Below are 15,187 nucleotides of genomic sequence, written 5' to 3'. Positions count from 1 at the left end.
TTAGGCTAGCCACTTGGCAACCATGGACTCTTGCCATGTTTCATATGCTCTTCATTGCCTCATGTGCCATCCAAGAAGGGTGTCTTTAAACTCACACAAGCCTGGAAGGAGACCAAGCTTACCAGCACATCCTCACATGATGAGAGGACAGACAGAGGCATGGAGACATTTTTTTTCTTTCTTTTCTTATTTATTTATTTTTATTAGATATTTTCTTTATATACATTTCAAGTGCTATCCCGAAAGTTCCCTATACCCACCCCCCACCCTGCTCCCCTACCCACCCACCCACTCCCACTTCTTGACCCTGGCATTCCCCTGTAATGGGGCATATAAAGTTTGCAATACCAAGGGGCTTCTCTTCCCAGTGATGGCCACCTAGGCCATCTTCTGATACATATGCAACTAGAGACACAAGCTCTGGGGGTACTGGTTAGTTCATATTGTTGTTCCACCTATAGGGTTGCAGACCTCTTCAGCTCCTTGGGTGCTTTCTCTAGCTTCTCAATTTGGGGCCCTGTGTTCCATCTTATAGATGACTGTGAGCATCCCCCTGCCCCCCTCGGCTCACCACTCAGCTCATCTGCAGTGCTATCCCAAAACTGGGATTCCAACCCATTTACCCACAGAGCCCACTTACCAAGTGCTTTGCACAATATGAAGCCCAGGAGGCAATGAGCAATGGCTTCCTTTATTTCATCCTTAAAATAAACCAAAGGGGTTGGGCCTTCCATTCTCTGAGATCATTTTAGGCAGTGGATGTAAGAACTCGGAGGAACTTGCCCAAATACCTTCTCTCATCCACCAGCCCTCAAGCAGTGGAACTGACTCCCAGAGAGGAGCGCATCTGGGCTGTAAGAGGCAAAGGGTTGAGCAACAAGGGACTTGTGACAGAAGGGCCCTGCATAGATAAATACTTTGCAAGTCTAGCTTCATACAGAATGTGAACACTTGGCTTTAAGAGATTTAAATGTGGCAGCAACAATGACCCCAGAATGCTAAGATCATAGATTATCCAGACCGGATGTCAGCCTGGCTATGGAATTAAATTCTCAGTTGAAAGTAAGAAAACCAAAGCAGTGGGAAGGAAGTAGCTACCCAATACTCCTCAAGCACGGTTTGGGGACCGGACAACCCTGAAAATAGGGAAATGGTGAAGTCGTGTTGAACAGATGTCAAAATTGCCATGTTTATAAATCAACTTGCACAAACCTTATGGCGAGCAATGGGACAGCCATCATTTCTTGCTTGGGCTAAGACCTAACAATGATGCCCTTTTCAAACATCTGAGTTACAAGTTTAAAAACAAAAAAAAAAAACCAAACAAACAAACAAAAAGACCCAAAAACCCACTGTCTTTAGAATTTGACAGAACTTCATTTGAAAATGTCACTAACTGGCTATGTGACCTTAAGTAAACTAATTTCCCTAAGATACTATTTCTTCACCAGCAAAGGAGCATTAGTGAGATCACCAAAGTTTCTGGACTTTACAATAGAAGTTCCAGAGCAGGAACATACTTCATGGACAAGCTGGCACACAGTAGGTGTTCACCCAAGGCATTTGAACACATCGGCAGCCGAGTCAGATAGGTAGATAGCACTTGGGCAAGGTCCTATCTGCAGGAGGATGTATACATCTCTGCCTAAAGCTCATGGAGGAAAACCAACCAAATGTGGGGAAGTCTGAGATGGGTCACTTCCCACTGTGACCCAGGAAAGCAGGCTGGGAGGTCCGAGATGGGAGGCAAAGAAGGGAAGTTGAGGAGGAAGATTAAGTATGAGAGAATTTCCATTTCTGGAGGTTTTATTCTTTTTTTTTTTTTTCTATTTAAAGGCTTGCTCTCTGATTGATGAACCCCATTTTGGGTCCCTGTTCTTAGTAGGAACCCATATCCAGTAAGAACCAACTTGCTTGGAAAGTCCACTGGGGTACTATGGCTCTGGCCTGGGTTCACAGATTGAGTGCCTTAATTTGAATAAAAGCACTAGAGGATTTCCAGGGGAAACACCAGGGCAGCCTTCTAACTGCTGCTGATCTTGTGACACACAGAGAGTCCAGAAGGTTCTTCTTGGATGACTTTACTCAGCAGATACGTGCTGGTGTCCCACCCCTGCTAGGCTTGGGCTCTGCCAGGGAACCATCCTGGACATCTCCCCAGCCACAACCCAGGAGGGGCCATAGATACAGGGATCAAAGGTTATGCCTCTGAACTGGTAAGGGCTCTTAAAGAATGAACCCTTCCAGGGACAGCAGGATGCCTAGGGGACACTTGATTGGGAGCATGTAGCATCTTGTGACTGCTATCACAAAGTGCTGACATCTGGGTGACTTTAGACAACAAAGATGAACTATGAAAACAATGTGTGAGTGAGTCCTGTTCTTCCTGAGTCCACAAAGACCACCTCTTCCTCATACCTGCTAGATCCTGCAGTCCATGGCTTGTGGAAGCATCAGTTACATTCCTGCCTCTCACTTCCTATAACCTTCTTGCCATATGTATTCTTCAGTGCAACCCTAGCTGAACTTAGCATCTACAAAGGTCACATTCACAGGTTCTGAAGGTTAGGATTTGACCTTACCTTCAGGAGTGTAACAGTTAATCATTATTATCTTGGCTGCGTTTACAATCCCTAAGAGGCTGACCACATTCTGGGATTGTCTAAGGGCCACAGAAAATTAAACAAAGGGGGAAGACTCCAATCTAAGGGGGATGTTGCTAGAAGACCAAACTTTTACTTTTCCCCACATCTCATCTCCTTGATTTAAGCTGTTTTCCTCCACCTGCCCTTTAATGATAGACGAACCCTTCCGACACCATACACTGAAATAAATTCTTTCTCTTTTAAGTTTCTGTCAAGGTTTAGTAACAAAAGCTATCTCAGACAGGAAATCAGTTCCACACATTACACACAGAGCAACAGAGTGGCATAGGCAGTGGCAAAGCCCAGGCCAGGCAGGAAGAAGCCAGCCTGTCCCAAGCTGGGCAGGAAGGAAGTCCCGTGGGCAGCAGGCTGATCATGTTGTACCAGGAGAGGGAGGAGAGAATGATCAAGGAACTGACCAGCTCTTCCTCCTCTGATAAAGTTGATCATTGGTCCTAGCTCATACTGGTGTTTGTCCCAGAGAGGAGGCTGTCTTGACAGGGAGTCTTATACCAGGTTCTTCCACACTTTAAAACAGCACCCCACTTGTGACTGACCTGACACTCTATGGCTTTCAGATGGGAGAAAATTGTTCTCAGCAGTAAAATGGAGACTGAGGATAAAGTGTCCCTGTGACATCCTGGCAAACATCAGAAGAGAATAGGGAGCATCCTTCTGTCAAAAAAAAAAAAAAAAAGGAAGTAGGGTATCTTAGGGTGCAGGAGCAAAGGGTTATTTATGTCAGATATAAATGTTTCTCTTCTGGGTAGGCTTCTTCTGATCTAAGGCTACCCGCTATTCATTCCCAAATAGCTATGTAGAACATCTCTTCTGTGTACTTCTTCCTAACAGACAAGCCAAATCTCTGTTTCCTAGAGATTATTGTACCATGGGCAAAGAAATGGGCAGAGTAGCTGAAACATGTGAGGCACTTGAAAAAGCACCAAGCTCACTACAGGACAGTAAAGCTATCCAGAGGACTCACGGACATCATCAGATGCTGGGAAGTCTGAATGTTACCATGGGGATATTGTTATCTGGCCCAGAGGAGGAACTGAGCAATGAAAAGAAAGAGGAGTCATCATTTACAAAGAACCGGGGGCAGAATTCTACCCTGAACTGCAGTTAGAGGGGAGAGAGAACAGGATGACATCAAGGAGATGATGAGCCAGAGTCCAGGGTGTTATTATTATTTAAGGCCCATCTTTGTAAAATGTGAGAAACTTAGGGCTTGAGAAGCTGTTGGGGTCTTGTAGTAGGACTTCCATTTTCGAAGGTTGCCTAGCTTTGCCTTAAGAATAACTATTGAAAGGTAAAGCAGAAATGGGAACAAGAATCCAATGGCTGTGTTAATAATTTAGGCAAGGGGAATGTGGCTGGACCATGGTAAGAACAGGGGAGAAATGTGAAACTGTCATTTTGGATACGTTCTGCTCATAGATTGGACACGTAAGAGGACAGTCCAAGAAGGGCTTATTCCAAACTCTAATAGGGACTGAAAAATGCAGGATCAGGAAACTGCAAGAGAGGAAATGGAGAAGACCTTCAGTATCTGAGGCCATAAGACACTGAGCAGAAGCACGGAAGAAGCAATTGGGGGACATTTGACAGAAATCAGGCCTGACAAAGGAATGTTCCAAGTACTTGACTGCAGATAGGAGAGGGCAAACAAGGATCAAAGCTATGGATAGGAACAATCTGGAAGACAGACAAGGATTTGGGTTACAAGAAGTCGGTTTTCTTCCCATAGTGCTCCAACTGGGATTTTAGGTAGGTTGTCTCCCTGTTCTGATTCCTAGACTCCTCTAGGACTCAAAATAACAGCTCATGGCTTACTATCTCCAATCTCTGAATTCTAGTATCAGCTTCACTAACTTTTAAGTTCCTGATGCTGCTGGCTAGGAGGAGTCCTGTAAAGACAGGCCATGCCTTGGAACTCATTCTAGAACACAATGCTCTTCTCTGTAGATTATCTCATTTTTCTCTGCCACATTGCACCAAAGCCCTTGGATTTCTGGACTTCCACCCTTCTAAGCAAACCTTTGTTTGAGTGTTCCCAGTCCCAAGGCACACACAGTCACCCTCCCTGCTCTAGTCCCTTCTTTAGACCATTCTCCACTCAGAAGCCACAGTGATTTTAAAATAAAAGCCTGGTGTCTCTCAAACCTGTGGGCCCACCTCCCCTTTCCCCACAGTGCCAGCTCCTTCAAACCTTGGCTTGACTATCCTGTCCCCAGAAAGAGACTCGGTTGAAGCCCATGCCAAACGGATGTGTTCTGCTTTAAACTCTTTCCCTTCATTGCTTATCTTTGTTCTTCTTAACCCAAATTAGTTATCTCCTTATATTTCATCTGAAATTTGACTCTGATCTGTGTCCGCCACTGGCCACATGCTCAGCTGAGCAGAGCCTCATCCATCTTGTGTCATCATGTCGATCTCCAGAACCAAGCTGGTGGTGAACCAAGAGCAGGTGTCCAGGTGCTATTTAAATAAATGCACATTTGCATAAATATGTAAAATACTTAACAAGACTTTTTAAAGAAAGAGGAAAGGAAAAAGGAAGGAAGAAGAAAGGGAGGGAAGGAAAGGAGAAGGGAGAGAAAGAAGAAAATAAAGACAAAAGTTTAAAAGGAGGGAGGAAAGGGTAGGGAGGTGAGGGGGAAATGAGGAAAGAAGGAAGAAGGGAAACAAGGAGGAAAAAAGTAGAAAAGAAAGGAGGCTAATTTTGCTTATTTGAACATTCTTTAGTGGTTATATGTCACTCTTTTTTTATTGGATATTTTATGTATTTACATTTCAACTTTTATCCCCTCCCCAGCTTCCCCTCTGCAAACCCCCTATCTCATCCCTCATCTCCCCTGCTTCTATGAGGGTGATCCCCCACCCACCCACCCACTCCTGCCTCACTGCCTTAACATTCCCCCATGCTGGGGCATCGAACCTTCACAGGACTAAGGACCTCCCCTCCCATTGATGATCTATGTCACTCTTGAAAAAAAAATTACTGACATTCTGTTTCTGTGTTTAGAGAAAACTGAAAGAGGCTTCAAGGTCAGTCGAGGTGACTATCAAAGGGGAAAGCATTGAGTAAAGAAGGCTTCCAGCGGAGGAAGGCCTGGAAAAAGGTGGTCCCTGCAGGCTGGGAGGACATTTCTTCTGCTATGTGTTCACAGTGACCTGGACATTATTCCAAGACCCACCTCCTTCAGAGAGAGAATGACAACATTCTGCCAGGATTCTTGGGAAGATCTGCTTGGCGGTCTCTGAAAGAGGCCTCTTGGATTCTATTTCCTTCATTCCAAAGTGTCCCTGGAAGCTCTCTGCCTCAGAAGACCCAGGAGGAGCATGTGGCTCTGTGTCACCATATGTTACCATATTTGGATGATCAGAGGGAGAGGGCCTGGGAGGACAGCCAAACTGCTCTTTTCTGGGTGGCCCTAAGTGAGTCACTTCACCTCAGAACTCTAGCTGCATGTAAACTGGAGTTCTGATTCTCTCACCCCATATACCTCTAAGAGGGCAAGAGTAAAGATATTGTTTTCTAGAAAGCAGCCATTCACAAACATCAGCAATACAAGTTCTGCAGGACTAGAATCCAGTGTACGAGTTCATGCCTGTGCTAGGAGTAAAAACAAAACAAAACAAGTGTTCTTGCTCACAGGTCCAGGACCTCTGAAGTTCCATGGCCAGGGCAGAAGCACAAGAGATCCTATTCTCAAGGACCTCTCATTGGAAGCTATTAGCCTACCGGCAAAAGTGTTCTCAGAGTAAGCCACCCTCTAGACACTCAGAAACAGTTCTAGATCAATTACAATGGACCACAAATGAGACAGAGAAAGCTCACTGATCACCTGAAAATCTTGACTGGCCACCCAAGCTAAGCCTTGAGCTTGGCTCCTTCCCTGAGTCTCAGATATGTGGTTCTCAGTGAGCTCCGTAGGCTATAGATATCCCTGTGTAGTCTTGTGCTAGGGGTGGAGGAACTTGAGAGCTTATTGTTCTCTGGATGGAAAAAAAGAAAAAGAAAATTGTCTAATAGCCATGTTCTGCTGTGACTCTGACCCATAGGATTGCTTGGCTAGCAACAGGACAAGTAGCCTCCAGGACCAGATCTCAAGGTACTTCACAGATGCTTCTTAGCCTAGGAAGATGCCCCTCGCTAGGCCAGAAACAGGGTCCTACCTAATTAGCTCTCAGTGGTGGCTGTTGACCATTATAGAGAATAAGAGCACATAGCAGAGATCTTTAAACATCTCACATCCAAACTACAGTAAAGATTCTAAATGTTGTCTAACAACTCTGTTGTGCTCTGAGAAATAGACATCTCATGCTTCAGCCACCATGAGAACCAGATTGGTGGACATTGTTGTGGCCATTTTAATGATGGGGGAGTTGACTCCAAGAAGACCAAGGTGCCGGGAAAGAAGAGCCCTCTGTACATTCTCTATTCTCTCCTGGATTCTGTCCTGGACTTCCTAGCAGCCCAGCCTTTGAATCTATGAAGTCGACTCTTCTGTGGTATGTCCATTTTAGTTCCCTGGCCCTCTTATAGGGCATATGGTCAGTCCCTAAAGAAAAGGCCAGCAGTTAACAGGAGGGTTCCGTTTCTCTTTAGACAGAAATGAAAGTAACACCTTACAAGGGAGAACAGGGCCAGGGCAGAGTAAAAGGACGAAATAAAGTGACGATGAAACTCTAACTATCATAGAGAAAGCAAGCGAAATATGGACCTTAAGGTGACCAGCTCACTGCTGATTTCTGACTAATAATTGCCCCAAGCACCTGCACAAGAAACAACAAAATCCATGTCCACTGTCAGACAAGGTGGCCTTGATATGCAAAACAGGAGCCCACGTTTTGTAACCAAGTGCCACATAGTTTTTATTTTAGGCTTCACGGCCATTATCTCTCTCATGACTATTAAACTTTACCAGTGCGGGAGCAAAGAAGCCCGACGACATCATATAAAACTATGAACACCGCCATGTTCCAATAAAACTTTAATGCAAGCAGGAGGAGCTGTAATTAGTGAGATCCTGGTTTAGAACGGGCACGGGCAACTATCCAAGAACGAGATTGTGCCAGGAACTCCAAAGACTCTACTATCTCTTCCAAAACAAGGGTTTGCCAGTCAATCGCCACAGCCCAGGCCCTATTCTAGGCGCTGGGATTCAGCACATGGAACACAGGCAGGAATTCTATTCATACCCCTCACCAGGAGAAGCATCATCCGCGCTCCTCAGATAGGAAACAAAGATGCTGGTAGGGAACGTGCCAGGGTTCATGAGAACAGAGTTGGGCCTCCAGAGAAAACCATGAGCACGAGATCTTAGAAATTCAGGCTACTTCTCAGAGCACAACCAAAACCCAGTTCCAACGTGGAGACTATGTTTCCACTTCCATCCCACGTAATAGGCCCTCCCTCTATTGTAGGTTGTTCTTGAGCTGCTTGGGCCAGTGCTTTTGCCAGGAAGAAAGAAGTAGAGGACACTTCCAACCTGGGAGAAGCCCAGAAGACGCTCTTCTCTAAAGAGAACATGTCCCTTGTATGAATGATGCAGACATCCAGATGACAGGGAAGGCTGCAAGTCCACTTAGCTGGAGATTCGGAACTGCCTGAAGGCCAGGCCTTTATCCATCTTAAGATGGCTTGGACTTGTGAAAGGAATTCTGATAGGAAGAATATAGAGACGGCTGCCTGGCTGCCTCCAGGAGTTTGACACACACTGTGCCACACACAGTAAGCAGCTATGCCCCTGTTTCTGTGTCCAACTCCAGGCTATGGCCAGGCAGGATGTGTCATGGCTGGTCAGCATGGTTGTAACTTCTCAGTTGAATCATTAAGCAAGAGCAAGAGCTATGAACACCATGCTTATATAATACAGACAGAATGAAGACAGGGAAACTGAGGCCCAGGAGCCACTAGGGATCTCTGCAAATATCAATATTCCAGGCACCATACTAAACTTTTTCTGAGGATCGCTAAGGATATTGAATCCTCACAATGGCACAGTGCGCTCTTACATGTCATTGCCCTAGTGTTTTTTTCTATTGCTGTGATAAACACCACGACCAACAGTAACAGAGAGGAAAGATGTTTGCATCAGTCATTCATTGAGGAAATGGAGGGCAGAAACAGAGACAGAGACCATGGAGGAGACCTACTTACTGGCTTGCTCCCAGGCGCATTCTTAGCTTCCCTTCTGATATAAGCCAGGACCCCATGTCCAGGGGATGGCACCACGCACAGTGGGCTAAGCTGTCCTCCATCAATTAGCAATTATAAAAAGGCCTCAGAGATATGCCTACTGGCTAATCAAAAGTAGGCAACTCCTCAACTGAGATTCCTTCTTCCCAGGTACCAGGGAATATCAAAGTGACCAAAAAGCAAATAGCACAGTCATGTGTGCTGTAAACCAATATTGTCAATCAGTGTGTTGTAGGTGTGACCGTGGTGAGAAACCTTAAGCATGAGCCATTTCTGGGGTTCTTCTTGCTATCCTTATGAAGAGGATAGCGAGGATGAACTCAGGCTGTTTAGCACCACCCATCTTTTCCCCCAAGCTCATGTCCTTTAATATTTGACTCCTGTTGGAAAATCACACTGGAGAGCCGAGTCTGTAGGAAAAAGAAAGTAGAGAAGGTAAAAGAATTGTCTTGGAGCCACTGAAGACCTAAGCTTTTCCCCTTCTAGTCTCCCAAAAGGGGAAAGAGACTGTATTTGCCAGCAGACTTAGGGATGGTTCTGAATAAAGGTTTGCACGCTTTTCCAGAGTGCAAACAATGCTAGCTAGGGACAGCCCTGTGGCTCATGGGCACACAGGCTTAGCAGGCAAGGAGGCGGGGCTGGATGGAGCTGGACAGGACCCAGCACACAGCTTTGTATAATGAGCTCAGTCAGCCCTGTGGGGTCACTCCAGAACACCAGGGCAACCTCCGTACCAGAAAAACAAACTCATGATCCCTGGCCAGACAGGCACCATCCAAAGAGTAAACAGGAGTGATCACACCCCAGGGACCCCCCCCCCCAATACTCCTCCCTGTCCTGTTGGGCTAATAATAATCTCAGTAACTAACATGCACAGTGGATTAATGTGTCAGGCACATGGGCCCAGGGGCTTGTATACACCTTTTCAACCATCAGAAAGCCCTTGGTGTGAGTGGACAGGAAAAACAACTTCCAGCATTCTGCGGCATCATACAGTAAAGAGGAGCTACAACATATCACAAGAGAGCCAAGTTGTGACTGTTTCCATACACAATGTTTTTGAGATGATTGACAACTCATTAGCCTGATCCCAATTGTATGTCTGCATGTATTGAGATGCCTTACCACACCGATAAATATACACAATTACCATAAAATATGGGAAGGGATTAAAAAATATCCATTTTACAAGTGAGAAATTAGGATTCATAGGTCCCTTAAGCTATGTAATAGTAGAATGTAAGTGAGACTCTAGGCTGCTCCAGTGACTGCCACATGCGGTTGGGTTGCTGGAGCTGGCACAGTGAATGCATATACACAGATAAGCATGTCACTAGGGAGCCTTGTCTCATTGGTAAAATGGGACCACAGGTCCTAGACTGGCGTTGTGGATGGAGATGCAGCTGTTCATAACTGACAAGCATCCTGTAGTTGCCTGTAGTTCCTGTGTAATTTGGGTAGGATCTCAGGCTCACAGCCTCTGACATCTCCCACACTGTGGGATGAAACTAACTTTGGATCTGAAGTTTCCTGTGGGCTCCCATAAGGACCCACTCCAGTCCTGGACAGTGCTTTCAATTTAATGAAACCTTTGAAGTTCAAGCCTAACACAGTTCCAAAGGTCTTATAGGAATGTGTGTCCAGTCCCTGGTCACCCCTCCTACTCCAGCATTTTTTGCCATTCTGTTCTTTCACCTTATTTTGCATAATTGTGTATTAAAATATCCATACTCCCTTGTGCCCTCCCAAGGGCAGGGCAATCCTTGTATCCTTGAACTATAACAAAAATAAGTTAGGGATTGGATGCTATGTCTCTATATCCACGTGATACAATACTGACCTCTGTTCTGTGATTAGAGGGGGCGGGATATGTGTGTGTGTGTGTGTGTGTGTGTGTGTGTGTGTGTGTGTGTGTATGTGCATGTGTGCATGTGTCTGGGTAGGCTCTAGGTGGTGTGTTAATTGGTGTGTTACTATGACAGAGTACCTGCAGAGTAGCCTGAGGGAGGGGATATTTATTGTTGGCTCATGATTTTAACGGATTTCGACCTTTAAAAGAGAAAGAGGTACAGTGGTTGGTGGTATTCATGGTGTGAGCAGCAGCTTTTGTCAGATCAGAAAGCAGAGAGGGAAGCAAGGGCCCGGTGACTCAGTTCAAAGCACATCTTTACTAACCAACCTCTTCTAGATAGGTAATACCTCTCTAAGGCTCCAGTGATCTGAATGATCTGTCTGGTAAGGTTGCACTCTTGGATGGGGACCAGCATTTACACATAAGCCTATTGGTGGCTACATGTCAGATTTGAACCATGATAGAAGCTCTATTCATTGCTTTTTGTTGTTGTTGTTGTTGCTGCTGCTGTGATAAGACATCATGACCAAAAGCAACTTACAAAAGGGACTGTCATTTTGGGTTACAGTTCCAGACAGGGATTCCACAATGGCAGGGAGCAGGAGACAGAAAGATCACATCTTTATCCACACCCAAGAAGCCAAGAAAGGAAACTGTAAGTTATGAACTTTCAAAATCTCCCAGCTTTGTGACATACTTCCATCTGTCAAGGCTGCATTTCCTAAAAGTTCCACAACATCCCAAAGCAGTGCCAACTGAGAAACACCTGAGCCTATTGGGAGAGGGGGGGGGGGCAGGGGATGTGCCCGGGAGCATTATTCAACTTCAAGTCCTCATGGTTGATTAGAATGTGACATTGAGGCCCTTGTGAATAGGATTCTTATATTTACAAAAGACACTCCTTAGGCCTACTGCTAAAGACTGAGAGCACAAAAATGACATGGTTGTCTGTATAAGAGAAAATGTCTTCAGAAGACATTGAGCATGCCTTGATCAAAGGTATAACTGTGAGAAATAAATTCCTGTCCTATGAGAGTTCATGGCTCTCTCTGGGACAGCATCTACAGAACTCGGGACAGTGACGGGAGGCTTTGGAATAAGTCTCAGGTGAATGTGATAAGGGAAGAGACAGAGTTATGACACAGCATCTCCTCATTCATGTGAATGAATCTTCCTCTAGCAAATATCTAGCTGTTTTCTCTTGGTCCTGGCTGGCTGTTTAGAGTTCCTGGCTTTTTCTTCTTATTTGGTCACATGGAGGACACATTGGCACAAAGTCTGTCTCCTGGCCATGACTTTTCACCCACTTGGATGTTGCCTTTTCTGATCCTGAGGACAAACTATAAGAGATGATGTTCTATGAAACTGATGGTATTGCTACTCCCAAACCCAGAAAGGAGAGAGAGAGAGAGAGAGAGAGAGAGAGAGAGAGAGAGAGAGAGAGGAGGCGATAGCCCTGTGTCCTAGTGTGGGTTTATTTGAGTATCACAGCAATAAAAGAACACTTTCCTTCACCAGCAAATCTTCATCAGGCCAGATACGCAGCCTCTCATGATGGATATTTATGGAAGACTCCGCCCCAAATTGCAGAACATTCTTTCAACTGCACGTGTAACATTCAGTATGGTGTCCCGCATGCTGAGCCATTCTGTAAGTCTGCAGTAACATGGAAGGAGCCAAATTCAAGCCCAGTGGCTTTCTAAGAAAGATACACAGGAAGATTAGTAAGGCACGCAACTGCATTTGTTTGTGAGGTTATTTCAAGACACCATTCATAGAGAGGAGAAGCCCATCTCTGAACTGGAGAGGCACCAACCCATGGCCAGGGAGCCCCAATGAAACAAAGGGGGAAGAAGTCAGATATTGCAGACAGTCTATTTCTACTTCTGGCCATCATGGAGTGGGTAATTTCACTCTATCACATGCTCTTGCTGCCATGGTGTTCTTCTGGAACACTAGACCATGTCGACAAAGCCAGACAACTGGACTAAAAGCCACAAGGCCAAAATCAGTCTTTCCACCTTAGCACTGTTCCCTTTAGGAATTTATCTAATTGATAAAAATAACTGATAAAAAAAATAACTCATACAACTCACATTTACCCAGTGATGGACAAGAAGTACACTTTCAGTCTTGGTAATTCCACCTTCTCATCCTTTGCTCTGACATGTCTGCATGTCATGACAGTAGCATTTGAAGACAAAGGACATGGCTAAAGTCTTGAACATGTCATCCACTGTCAATCTGAGGGAATAAATTAACCTCCTAGGTTTTGTTTGTTTGTTTGTTTGTTTTAAGTGAGATTTATACCTAGGTAAGAAGATTTCCGTGACCTGTCATAGTGGAGCTCCACTCTACTCTCTACTGTGAGGAGCACTACCTTTCACTATACTACCCAGCATAGCATGAGCTTGACTTGCTGCTGAGTCCTGTGCTGTGTGTGGTCCCAAAGGCCAAAGCGATGGCCAGAAATGCTTGATTGCCTGTGCCTTCTATGCTAGAGAGCATCCATAAAAGTAGCAGCAAGATTAGCAAGTGATCCTACAAGCCAAGATGCTCAAGATAAAGGCAACCACATCTGCAACGCTCCTTGGATTGGGAAATGAAAGGGATAAGAATTGGACCTAAGAGTTTGCCTAGACCTTTGGCTTTGGTTATATAAATGGACAATTTGTAGTGACAAGAACCTGTTATCTGGAAGAACCCCCCCCACCCCCCCAGGAAGCACATGAAATGAACAGACATGGGAAATGTACTAACAACAGTTTACCAACATAACAGTAGCAGGATCATTTCCCCATGAAGATTTCATATAGACACAAACAAATAGAAAGTGTATTACTTAGAATACTCAAATCCATTAACCAATCTCATTCCTTCTTTCTCCATTCTCTACTCTCCCCAGCCTCTAGTAGCCTCTCTTTTTCTACATCTGGGTCTACGTGTGCATGAGAAAACAGAATGCTCGAGTTCCTGTGTCTGCCTAATTTCACTTAACATTTTGACCTCCAGCTTCATCCATGTTGCCACCAAGGGCAAGAGTTTATCTTTTATGTGGGTGACATGTTCCATGCTGTTCATATAACCTGTTGTTTATCAGGAGAAACAAGTTACAAGTTTGGGCACAGTGTGACACCAAAGGGTAAAACACAGGTCACAGCATTCCAGTGTAGTTCAACATAGCTGAGAGAGAGGATTTGGAATGTGCACATTACTGAGAAATGACACGTTTGAAGTGATGGATGATACCCAGAGTTGATTGTTGGGCAATGAACACAGATCCCAAATCATCACCCTGTACCTCATAAATAAATGCAGCTATTATGTGGGGCTAAAGAAGAAAGTTCCTGCATCAGAAGAAGCAGACACAAAGCTTCCTTAGCATACAGGACACAAAAGAAGTCTGTTTTAATGATGTCAGGTAACAGCCAGGTTCTATCATACCCCAGCCACAGAACTACGGGGAAGAACCTCCGCACATTTCCTCATCTGTAAAACTGTCCGATGGGTCACAAAAAGGGCTATGATGACGATCACAAGCTATAGGAGATGGTTGGTGAAGACACTCAGCAAGTGCCTTTCAAATAATATCACTGGGTACCTGATATGCAATCTAAGCAAGCACACTTCCTTATGGCAGTCTGGGGATGGGGTAGATTCTAGAGTTATTTAATGTTGCAATGGTGAGAAGCTGAGAAATGTGCCTAGGCATTCAAACTGTAAGTTGTAGTGATTGGGCTGACATGCAGTCTGACCCCAGAGCTGCAGACACTGTCAGGAGATTGGGCATGATCCAGAGATGCCACCACCCACACTGCTTCGGGGAGCCAATGCCATTTCTGTTCAGGAACAAGGATGTAGAATTTCCCATCTGAGCTGAGTCTGTACAGATTTCTGTTTTGTCAGTATTGGTGGAAAGCCTACATTGTTGGCCATAAGGAGATGCTATATAGAAGACTGTTTACCAGGCNTGGTGGCGCACGCCTTTAATCCCAGCACTCCGGAGGCAGAGGCAGGCGGAGTTAGAGGCCAGCCTGGTCTACAAAGTGAGCTTCAGGACAGCCAGGACTATACAGAGAAACCCTGTCTCATGGGGGGGAAAAAAAGAAGTCTGTTTAGGTTGGTCTGTCCGTACAGCTATAATAGTGAGAAACTTTTCTTCCCGGTCTTGGGAGCATGCCCAGTGGCACAGTGCTGTTTTTCAATGAAGTAAATTCTTATAATTAAGCAGTTGATTTGGAAAAGACTTAACATCTCTGGTCCCAGGGGGATACCTTTTACAGGAGAGTCAACATAATACAGACCCCTGAGACCAGGCTAACTACTGTGCTGCACGGAACATCTAGGATTCAGATGCATATATTTCTGCTACATAAGATGTGACCAGAGGGGGCTGGAGAGACAGCTCAGCAGTTAAGAGCACTGACTGTTCTTCCATAGGTCCTGAGTTCAATTCCCAGCAACCACATGGTGGCTCACAAC

This window comes from Mus caroli, chromosome 15 (assembly GCF_900094665.2).
Source record: "Mus caroli chromosome 15, CAROLI_EIJ_v1.1, whole genome shotgun sequence".
Classification (NCBI taxonomy): Eukaryota; Metazoa; Chordata; class Mammalia; order Rodentia; family Muridae; genus Mus; species Mus caroli.
This window is presented reverse-complemented; position numbering follows the sequence as displayed.